The following is an 8,102-nucleotide window of genomic DNA, read 5'->3' as shown; positions in this document are numbered from 1 at the left end:
CCCCCCAGCGCGCAGCCCCGTAGTCCCTCCCTCCAGCGTGCCGCCCCGCACCCCTCCCTCGAGCGTGCCGCCCCGCCATGGTCCTCCCTCCAGCGTGCCGCTAGACCACGCTCTACGCAGCGCTTCCACGTGATCCTCTGTACGCAGCCGGCGTCTCACCTCATGCCGCCGCACAACATCTTCCTTGCGTCGCGACAGCCACCCCAGTTCGGGCGTAGTAAGTACCTCAGTACGAGTTTAAAACGGTGGTCCGTTCGGAATAAAAGAAATGGCAGAAATTCAAATTGTAAAGTTCAAGCAAAAAAAGAAACCCCATGAAAATCATGCTTAGTAAATACCTCAGTATAAATCGTAAAATGAGAGAAGTTCAGAACAATGTTGTCAAAAAATGTTGAGTTAAAAAAAGGAAACAAAACAAACACATTTTCTTTTTGAATAAAATATCATTCAGTTCAATGATACAAAACATACAAGTACAGGGGCGACGATACAGTAAACCATTGAAAACTTACGAGAAAAATATTACCAAAAAATAGAGCAAAGTCTAGTTAGTGAAAACACGCTTAGTACAAACCCATGCAAGCATCAGTACAAGCATCCTTTTTCGGAGCCATTCAAAATTACTCTACAAAAACTAGCTCAGTACGAACATATATATATATATATCAGTACGACTACTCTGTTTTTCACACGAGAAAACAGCAGGATCCGTCATGCCGTATTCAAAATTACTCTTAAACGGTTGCGAAGTAGAGAAAACGGTCAACATGACTAAGTTTCGCATTTTTGATAGCTATCCAACGGTATATTATTTGCCATATTTCGACAAACTTTTTAAAAAATCGCGTTCAAAACCAAATTTGACCGTATTCGAATTCGTTTTTAAATCATAAGGAATTAGAAAAATATTTCTATACGAAAAAGTTGCGCATTTTACATAGCTTTCCAACACCGTATCATTTGCGTCAATCCGACAAACCGTTTTGCAAAAAAATCGTGAAAATATGTTTCACCCAAAATTTCACCGTTTTTCAAATTACTTTTAAATCATATAGAATTAAAAAAAACAATACATATATGGAAGATGCAAATTTTGACCAGCTTTCCAACGCCATCTTATTTGCTCAATTCCGACAAACCATTTGAAAATTGAGTCCAAAATACATTCACGTTTTCGGTTTTTTAAAAAATGATTTTTTCAAAACTGCTCTTAAACCATAATGATTTTGCAAAAACTTTCAATATACTTGAAATATGGTTGTCAAGAGCTTTCCAACGATATATTACACGCCACGTTCCGACAAAAAAATTACAAAAAGTTTTTGAACTAAAGAAAACGATGTGTTAAACACAACTGAAAGCGTCAGTTCAATCCGCTTCGAAACATCAGTTCAACCACCTGAAACCGTCAGTTCAAAAAGGGAAAAAGAATAATATTCTGTTACTAGTAACAGAATAGCCCAGATGTATATATATATATATATATATATATATATATATAGTGATACTATTCATCACCCAGGGTGCAGAATAAGTTATTCTTCACCCGAGGTAATCTTACGATCATTTTTGAATTAAATTACGTTTGAAATTCAAATAGTTACATTTCGATTGATTCACTACGTAAAATTTGGTATAAGAAAATTAAAATATAGGTCATAATACAAGAAAATCTGCAGTTTATATGTATTTTACACTATGTTTTTACGTTTGTAATTTTACATAATATAAAATATTTTTTACGACGATTATATATTTTCTTATGGTCTGTTTTTACGTCAAATAAGACAAAAACTTACGGAACATAAAATTACGGTGGATTGATGATAAAATAGAGGGGGTGAAGAATAACTATTCCTCACCCAGGATGACGAATAGCGTGACCCTATATATATCATGAAACACTATGGCTATCACAAAGTAAAGTGCATAAGTAAATGGTTCGGGTAAGAGATAACCGAAGCACTTAGAGACGACGATGTATCCCGAAGTTCACACCCTTGCGGATGCTAGTCGTTGTTTGGAGCGGTGTGGGGGCACAATGCTCCCTAACAAGCCACTAGGGCCACCGTAATCTTCTCATGCCCTCACACAGTGCAAGATGCCGTGATTCCACTAAGGGACCCTTGAGGGCGGTCACCAAACCCGTACAAATGACAACCCTTGGGGCGATCACCGAACCAGTACACTTTGTCAACCCATGGGGGCGGTCACCGGAACCCATACAAATTGCTCAGGGTGATCTCCACAACCTAATTGGAGACCCCGATGCTTTCCCAGAGCTTTACACTACAATGATTGAGCTCTGAGGCACCACCTACTGTTTAGGGCACCCAAGCACCCAAGAGGAACAAGATCTAGGGTACCAAGCACCCAAGAGTAACAAGCTCTAGGTTGCCCAAACACCCAATAGTAATAAGCTTCTCAACTTTCACTTCCACGTATCACCGTGGAGAACTCAAACCGGTGCACCAAATGCAATAGCAAGGGCACACCGAGTGCCCAAGTCCCTCACACTCAAACCCACCAAAGCAACGAAAGCTATGGAAGAATACGAGAGGAGGGACAATAAGAGAACACAAAGAACTCCAAGATCTAGATCCAAGGGGTTCCACTCACATAGAGGAGAAAGTGATTGGTGGAAATGTAGATCTAGATCTCATGTCTCTTTCCCCTCAAGAACTAGCAAGAATCATTGGAGGGATTGAGAGATAGCAAGCTCGAAGAAGGTCAACAATGGGGGAAGAACATGAGCTGGAAGGATAAGGTTCATTGGGGAAGAAGATTGTTGGAAATATGCCCTAGAGGCAATAATAAAGTGGTTATTATTATATTTCCTTGTTCATGATAATTGTTTATTATCCATGTTATAATTGTATTGACCGGAAACTCAAATACATGTGTGGATACATAGACAACAACATGTCCCTAGTGAGCCTCTGACTAGCTCGTTGATCAAAATGGCTATGGTTTCCTAGCCATGGACATGAGTTGTCATTTGATAACGGAATCACATCATTAGGAGAATGATGTGATGGACAAGACCAAGACCCAAACTATGAATGTATCATATGATCGCGTTAAGTTTATTGCTATTGTTTTCTGCCTGTCAAGTATATGTCCCTATGACCATGAGATCATGCAACTCACTGACACCGGAGGAGTGCCTTATGTGTACCAAACGTCGCAACATAACTGGGTGACTATAAAGGTGCTCTACAGGTATCTCCGAGGGTGTCTGTTGAGTTGGCATGGATTAAGACTGGGATTTGTCACTCCGTATGACGGAGAGGTATCTTAGGGCCCACTCGGTAATACAACATCACAATAAGCTTGCAAGCAATGTGACCAATGAGTTAGTCACGAGATCTTGTATTACAGAACGAGTAAAGAGACTTGCCGGTAATGAGATTGAACTAGGTATGGAGATATCGACGATCGAATCTTGGGCAAGTAACATACCGATAGACAAAGGGAACTGCATACGGGATTAGCTGAATCCTTGACACCGAGGTTCGACCGATAAGATCTTCGTAGAATATGTAGGAACCAATATGGGCATCCAGGTCCCGCTATTGGTTATTGACCGTAGAGGTGTCTCGGTCATGTCTACATAATTCTCGACCCCGCAGGGTCTAGACACTTAACGTTTGGTGACGATATAAGTATAGTTGAGTCATTATGGTGGATACCGAAGGTTGTTCAGAGTCCCGGATGAGATCCCGGACATGACGAGGAACTCCGGAATGGTCCGGAGGTGAAGATTGATATATTGGACGAAGGGTATTGGAGTCTGAAATTGTTCCGGGGTACCAGGTGATGACCAGCGTCACCGAAAGGGGTTTCGAGGGGCCCCGACAAGTGTTGGGGGGCCCCATGGGCCAAGGGGAGGGGGCAAACCAGCCCACTAAGGGCTGAGCACTCCCCTCACCCCATCTCACATAACCAGGAGGGTTGGGGGCGCCCCCTAGGGCTTCCCACCTCCCGGCTTGGGGGGCAAGTCACCCTAGGGGAGATCCCATCTGCCCTGGCCGCCGCCCCCTAGGGGTAACCCTAGGGGCGCCACCCCCTCCTCCCTTCCCCTATATATAGAGAGGTAGAGAGAGGGCATCCGCACCCCCTTGAGCACATCTCCATGCCACGACGCTGCCTCTCCTCTCCCTCGCATCCCTCTTCCTCTCCGTAGTGCTTAGCGAAGCTCTGCTGAGATTCCGCCACCACCACCGCCACCACGCCGTCGTGCTACCGGAGGACTCGAGCTACTACTTCACCATCGGTCGTTGGATCGAGGAGGTGAAGGCGTCATCAAGCCGTACGTGTGTTGAACACGGAGGTGCCGTCCGTTCGGCACTTGGATCGGGAGGTCGCGGGACGGATTGTGATTGGATCGCGAAGACGTTCGACTACATCAACCGCGTTTCTTAAAGCTTCCACTTAGCGATCTACAAGGGTATGTAGATCCAATATCTCCTCTCGTAGATGGTCATCTGCTATATTGGATCTTGGTGAGCGTTGGAATTTTTTGTTTCCCATGCAACGTTCTCCAACAGTGGCATCATGAGGTAGGTCTATGCGTAGATGACATCACGAGTAGAACACAAAGGAGTTTGTGGGCGTTGATATTCAGATCGCTTCCTTCCTTGGTCTTTTCTTGATTCAACGGTATTGTGGGATGAAGCGGCCTGGACCAACTTTACATGTCCACGTACAAGAGACCGGTTCTATCAACAGACATGTGACTTTGTTGCATAAAGATGGCTGGCGGGTGTCTGTCTCTCCCACCTCAGTTGAATCGGATTCGACAAAGGCAGTCCTTGTAGAAGGTTAGATAGCAACTGCATATCATCGTTGGCTTTGCGTAGGTAAGAATCGTTCTTGCTAGATACCCATAGCAGTCACGTAAAACATGCAACAACAATTAGAGGACATCTAACTTGTTTTTGCAGGGTATGTTGTGATATATATGGCCAAAGACATGATGAAATATATTTAATGTATGAGATGATCATGTTTGTAATAGTTTATATCGACTTACATGTCGATGCATACGGCAACCGGCAGGAGCCATGGGGTTGTCTTTAATTATTGTATGACTTGCGTGTCAATCATTAAGCACTATGTAATGCTTTACTTTATCACTAAGCAGTAGCAATAGTAGTAGAAGCATGGTTGGTGTGACAACCCCGATGGCAACATGATGATGAAGATCATAATGATGGAGATCATGGTGTCATGCCGATGATGATGGAGATCATGCCGGTGCTTTGGAGATGTAGATCAAAAGCACGAGTTGATGGCCATATCATGTCACTTATGATTTGCATGTGATGTTAATCCTTTATGCATCTTACTTTACTTAGTACGATGAGGGAGTCATGGATTATGGGGTCCTCGGGTGTCCGGGCTATGTTGCATGGGCCGGACTGATGGGGCATGAAGATACAAGATAGAAGGCCTTCCCCCGTGTCCGGAGGGGACTCTCCTTTGCATGGATGGCAAGCTTGGCGTTCGGATGTGAAGATTCCTTTCTCTGTAAACCGACTCTATATAACCCTAGGTCCCTCCGGTGTCTATATAAACCGGTGGGTTTAGTCCGTAGAGGCGATCAGAATTCATACATGCTAGACATCTAGGGTTTAGCCATTACGATCTTGAGGTAGATCAACTCTTGTAACCCCTATACTCATTAAAGACAATCAAGCAGGACGTAGGGTATTACCTCCATCAAGAGGGCCCGAACCTGGGTAAACATCGTGTCCCCTGCCTCCTGTTACCTTCGATCCTCAGACACACAGTTTGGGACCCCCTACCCGAGTTCGGCCAGTTTTGACACCGACATTGGTGCTTTCATTGAGAGTTCCTCTGTATTGTCGATAGAAGGATCGATGGCTCTCCTTGTCATCAATGACAAAATCACCTCTGGAAGGGCCCTAGCTCCTGGGCAGATCCTCTAGCTCGACAGTTTTACCATGGGCATCCGCCCGGTCATTAAGCCTAAGGCGGCCTCTTAGATCGCCAAAAATCATCTCCGCATCGACCCCGAAACACCGATAGGATGGATCCGGCAGATATATCATCCTTGAATGAACTGCTAGATCGCATCGCCGCCCCGGGGGTCACAACAGACTATGATCTGATCGAGCTTAAAACCGATCAGAGGGAAATCAGGTCCCCACCCGTTACCCACCTGGTAACAGTTGTGGAAGAGCGAGTTGAGGATGCATCTCCTCCTATGCTAAGAACAAACTATGTTCGGATCTCCGATCCCTACGAGTCGGATACCCATCTTTGGGAAGAGACCTTTCATCCCCCGAACATAGAAACATGCGTTGAGCCTAAAAATTCCCAGGACACTCCGGATCCTGGGCCAGTAACCTCAGAAATCTTTCAAATTTCGGATTCCACAGTGGGCCAGGGCTTGGATTTAAGCCCACCCACCCACCAGAAGCAATACTCTCGAAGCAATTCCGATCCCCCGGACATATGCGACTTAATGTATGTATGACAACAACCTCGGGAAATGGTCCAACACTTTTGGGCTAGATTCCTACTTGTTAAAAACAAGAGTAAAGATTGCTGCGACGCTGATGTGGTATCAGTCTTTTGCCACAACTGTACAGATGAAGGGATCCTCAATGCCCTCAACAGACATCGTATACTACACTTTGCAGATTTGGCACACATAGTACAGAAGTACTGCACAATGGAAAGTGCCTGGAATGCCCGGACAGCTCGGTGGGAACCACCGGCCTTAAAGCCACCCATCGGTCGAGCAAAAAGGATGCACCCTCACGGGGCACCTGATCATCACTACACGGACAAGAAAATCAAGCCCTTAACGGGACATATAACTGTTCTTGATGAATGGCTCGACAAGCCTTGTCAGATACACACGATGCCAACATCCGAACCAACACATAGCCTTCGGGCATGTTGGATACTCCGGCAGGTGGCTAAGAGTGGTGAAGCCATCCTCACCAACACTACCCTAGACAAGTACTCCCTAGAGGATAACAATCTCAATGTGCTTACGGTCTTCGAGACCTTTTCGTCAAACAATCGGCGCAAAAGGGCACTCCGCGACCTCGCCGAAGTCAACCAAGTAGCCACAGTCAATCCTTGGAACGACATGGCGATAACCTTCAACGCTACTGACAAACCACGGGCCCGATCAGTCCGAGCACCAGCCGCTCTAGTTCTGAACCCAATTGTGGATGGCTTTCGGCTAACTAAAGTGCTCATGGACGGTGGCAGCGGATTAAACCTCATTTATGAGGACATGCTTGACAAAATGCAAATGGACAAGAACCGCATCGAGCAGAGCAATACAACCTTTCGAGGCATTATTCCCAGTCAAGGAGCATGATGTTCGGGAAAAAATATACTTGATGTAGTATTCGGCACCCTTGAGAACTACACGTCCGAAGAGTTAATATTCTAGGTGGCACCTTTCAAAGGCGGATATCATGCCCTGTTGGGGCGAGACGCATTCACACGCTTTCAAGCTATACCTCATTACGGGTACATGAAGCTCAAAATACCTAGGCCCAACGGAGTCATCACTATCGCTAGTGATCCGAACATAGCACTCTGTGCTAAAAACAAAACCGCATCCCTGGCCCTCGAGGCACTATCCGAAGCCCTCGCGGCTGAGGAGCTCACTTCTCTGCGCTCCTCAGTGGATAGAGACAACGTAATTCTCGATAAGAGGCCTAAATCCACTTCTTTCAAGCCAGCAGACGAAATAGTCAAATTCCAAGTCCACCCGATGGATCCTAATAAAACAACAGCCATCGGAGCACAGCTGGATCCGACGGTCTACGCCGCTCTAAGAGCATTCCTGCGCGAGAATTGGGACATCTTCGCCTCGCACCCTTCGGATATGCCAGGAATCCCACGCAGACTGGCCGAACACAGCCTCAACATAATAAAGGGGTTCAAGCCAGTCAAGCAGACGCTTCGGCGATTTTCTGAACCCAAGAGACAAGCTATGGGCGAGGATCTAGCCAAACTACTTGAAGCCGGGTTTATTCGAGAGATAAAACACCCGGATTGGCTAGCAAACCTGGTCATTGTTCCAAAGAAGGACAAATCCTAGCACC

The sequence above is a fragment of the Triticum aestivum genome, chromosome 5A (assembly GCF_018294505.1).
Source record: "Triticum aestivum cultivar Chinese Spring chromosome 5A, IWGSC CS RefSeq v2.1, whole genome shotgun sequence".
In the NCBI taxonomy this organism is placed as follows: Eukaryota; Viridiplantae; Streptophyta; class Magnoliopsida; order Poales; family Poaceae; genus Triticum; species Triticum aestivum.
This window is presented reverse-complemented; position numbering follows the sequence as displayed.